Source organism: Physeter macrocephalus, chromosome 11 (genome assembly GCF_002837175.3).
Source record: "Physeter macrocephalus isolate SW-GA chromosome 11, ASM283717v5, whole genome shotgun sequence".
NCBI lineage: Eukaryota > Metazoa > Chordata > Mammalia > Artiodactyla > Physeteridae > Physeter > Physeter macrocephalus.
The window spans coordinates 141,435,054-141,439,234 of record NC_041224.1 but is presented as its reverse complement, the minus strand read 5'-3'; the positions used below and the strand labels follow the sequence as shown (position 1 = coordinate 141,439,234).

Here is a 4,181-nt window from a genome sequence, read left to right as displayed (position 1 = left end):
ATTTCCTCTTCATTTGTTAGGTCTGGTGGGTTTTTACCCTGCTTCTTCATCTGCTGTGTGTTTTTCTTTCTTTTCATTTTGCTTACTGTGTTTGGGGTCTCCATTTTGCAGGCTGAAGGTTCGTAGTTCCCGTTGTTTTTGGTGTCTGTCCCCAGTGGCGATGGTTGGTTCAGTGGGTTGTGTAGGTTTCCTGGTTGAGGGGACTAGTGCCTGTGTTCTGGTGGATTAGGCTGGATCTTGTCTTTCTGGTGGGCAGGTCCACGTCTGGTGGTGTGTTTTGGGGTGTCTGTAGCCTTATTATGATTTTAGGCAGCCTGAAGTTGGTTCTCCCACCTCAGAGACAGCCCTGACACCTGGCTGGAGCACCAAGAGCCATTAATCCACACGGCCAGGTACGTGGGGAGTTTCTTGCCTTTTGGAAGGTCTGAGGTCTTCTGCCAGCATTCAGTTGATGTTCTGTAGGAGCAGTTCCACGTGTAGATGTATTTCTGATGTATCTGTGAGGAGGAAGGTGATCTCTGCATCTTACTCTTCCGCCATCTTCTCTCGCCCTCCTACTACACTCTTACTGACTCTGGTAGTCTTAATTCGCTAGAGAGCTGACCAGTCCTTTGTGTGGGAGAATTCTTTCCTCTACCTCCTTTCTTTTGTTGTCTTTTATTTATTTATTATACCTGCGACTCAGAAAGTTGATTGTATTCCTCAGATCACAGCACATTATCATCATTTGTCTATATAAGGCCCTTGTTTTATTTTATATCCAGTCCTACCCCCATCCCAATAATAGGCATACATTTGATGTTTCTTATAAACCTTGAGTTGTGCATCTATCTTTGAAAAACAGGCAGTACTGTTTTGTGTGTCTGTATTTTTTATTTATAAAAAGTTATTGTGGATTTTTGCCGGAGCCTGCAACCGAGTGGGAGTGGAGTGGAGCGACTGTTGTTGCCGACTCTTTCCTCCTCCCCACGGTCCAGTCAGCTGGTTGATTAGGCCATCGGCCCTCAAGCCGAGACCTGTGTCTTATTTAATTCTGGGGAGTGCCTGGCCGACATGAGTGATGTAGAGGAGAACAACTTCAAGGGCAGAGAGTCTCGCTCTCAGTCAAAATCTCCAGAGGGAACTCTTGCTCGTGTAAAATCGGAGAGCAGGTCAGGATCTCGTAGTCCATCAAGAGTTTCCAAACACTCTGAATCCCATTCTCGATCAAGATCAAAATCCAGGTCGAGGTCAAGGAGGCATTCTCATAGACGTTACACTTGATCCAGATCCCATTCTCACTCTCATAGGAGACGATCTCAAAATAGGTCCTATACACCAGAATACCGGCGTTGCAGGAGCCGAAGTCATTCTCCAATGTCTAACCAGAGAAGACATACAGGCAGCAGGGCAAATCCAGATCCCAACACTTGTCTAGGAGTGTTTGGCCTCAGTTTGTACACAACAGAGAGAGATCTTCGCGAAGTATTTTCTTGATATGGAACATTGAGTAGTGTCAATGTGGTTTATGACCAGTGAACTGGACGATCACGAGGCTTTGCTTTTGTTTATTTCGAGAGACTAGATGACTCAAAGGAGGCTATGGAAAGGGCAAATGGAATGGAGCTGGATGGTAGAAGAATTCGTGTAAATTATTCTATCACCAAGAGAGCGCACACACCTACACCAGGCATATACATGGGCAGACCAACTCACAGTGGTGGTGGAGGTGGTGGAGGTGGAGGAGGTGGCAGACGTCGAGATTCTTACTATGATAGAGGATATGATCGTGGGTATGACAGATACGAAGACTATGATTACCGGTACAGAAGAAGATCGCCTTCTCCTTACTATAGTCGATACAGGTCACGATCAATATCTTGTTCCTACAGCCCAATACACTATTGATAAACAGAGTGGTTGCAGTTGAGGACATCTTTTTCTTTCTTTTTTTTCCCTTTCTCTTTTTTTGTTTAATTCTGGATTTCGCCAAGCTTCCAATCCTTCCTACTCCTTAAAAAGAACCCTTAAAAACATCTTTGGTTTATTTAGCATCTACACTTTGTCGATTGTATTGCTGTTTTCACCCCTTTTATTATATTCTTAAAGATGTAATTGTTATCATTTTGAGTAGTTAAACATCTTGAGTAAAAAAAGAACTCCCAGTGTTATGCTTTTGTAAATGTTTTTTTGTTTGTTTGTTGCTTTTACAGAAAATTAACTCCTGCCTTATCGAATGAGGAAAAAAATGATCTTTTTAAAGCTTCTTTTGTGTTAGATATTGTATTAGACATGGTATTAGAGAGCTGCATTTACTACAAACTCCTTTTTTAACTTTCTTTTGGGGAAGTTAGTAACATAAAGTAGTTCAGTCATGTCAGGTTTGTCTGGGGTGGCATGGAGCAATCAAATAATTGAGTGTAGAAATTTTGAAGCTATAGAAGAAAACACTTGGTCATTTCTTTTGAAGAACGGAATTTTTGAACCCTAAAAATTATGTCTTTTTTTAGAGATGAAAAGCTTGTGGACTCCTACAAAACATGTTGTATTTAAAATACATTTGTTAAAACTTAAAAACGTAAAGTTTGATTTTTGTGTTGAAATTTTTGAAGTTTAATCAGTGAAGGACAAGCCTTATTATTTATTATTTAGAGCAGTTGTATGCTTTGCTGTTAGAAATTTTGGTATTGGGGAAATGGTTTAAGTAGGCTATTGTATAGAGTCTTTAGAAATAGTGAGGGGAAGGGTAGTCTCCTTTCAAATAAAAGTTAATTTCTTTGAAAAAAAAAGTTATTGTGCTATAAATTGTATTTTGATTCTCTTTCATTCAGTGCTATTTTAGGATCTATCCTTGTTTCTGTATGTTCATGTAGTTCATTGTTTCTGTATTATGCACATTATTCCATAATATATATCTATCATGTTTTATCTTTCATTTATTCCCCTAGTGATGGGCACCTATTTTGACTACAGTAAACAATAAGGTATTGAACAGCTTTGAAATTGTTTTCTTAAGGACATTTTCTCTGGGGTATATGCCAGGAATAGAATTATTGGGCAAAAGGCAAACATTTACTTCACTAGATATCATCTGATAACTTTCCAGAATGGCTGTCCCAGATTTCCCTCCCACCAGTAGTGCTTGAGAATTCTCATTCCCCTTTTTGGGGAAATATAATTAAAACCAAAATCTCCTGGCTACCCAGAAAACCTCTCCACAAAGGTAGAAGGAAAAGAAAACAGTTTTAGTACTGAATAAACATTAAACCAGAATATGATTCATATCACAGGCAATCCCCTGAAGAGATGGAAGACAGAAAGAAACCTAACCCTTTTATATAGCCAAGCAGATACAACCCATCCCATACATGTTCTCAAATGATAACAAGGCCTTAAACAAGAGGACGTGACATAGAGAATGGACTTGAGGACACGGAGACGGGGAAGGGTAAGCTGGGTCGTAGTGAGAGAGTAGCATGAACATATATACACTACCAACTGTAAAATAGATAGCTAGTGGGAAGCAGCTACATAGCACAGGGAGATAAGCTCTGTGCTTTATGACCACCTAGAGGGGTGGGATAGGGAGGGTGAGAGGGAGATGCAAGAGGGAGGGGATATGGGGATATACGTATACATATAGCTGATTCACTTTGTTAGGCAGCAGAAACGAACACAGCATTGTAAAGCAATTATACTCCAATAAAGATGTTAAAAAAAATAATATACTGCAAAGGTAAAGGTGGGGGAGGAGCAAAAACACAGGCCATATTAAATACAAGGTCAGGGGGCAGCCAGCACATTCACTAACCCGAGTTCTCATTTGTAATAGGGGAAAAATCTCCCAACCATGATTATCTGATCAAATTCCTCCCTCCACACTTCCCCTCCCCCCAATACCTTACCATCATGCCTTCCTTAATAATTCTATCAAGTTCTTTTAGCCAGAAACCCCCTTATCCTTGATGGTTCCTCTTGGCAATTTTTTTTTATCCACTGACCCCTCTTTACCTTGCTCCTTGGCTGTAAGTCCCCACTTGTCCTTGTTGTATTCAGAATGGAGCTCTATACTCATGTCTCTCTTCCCCTGTTACAATAGTTCCTGCATGAAATTTACCTTCACCACTTTAATTTCTGTCTGGCTCTGGTTTTCTCTGACACTATCTTCCTTGATGATTTAATTTCAAAAAGATGGCTCCCAG

The 4,181-nt window shown here is 40.5% G+C and overlaps 1 pseudogene; it reads left to right on the top strand.

Moving 5' to 3' along the window:
- Positions 1-1,012: 1,012 nt before the first annotated feature.
- Positions 1,013-1,887, top strand: LOC102996891 (transformer-2 protein homolog alpha-like; annotated as a pseudogene).
- Positions 1,888-4,181: the final 2,294 nt, after the last annotated feature.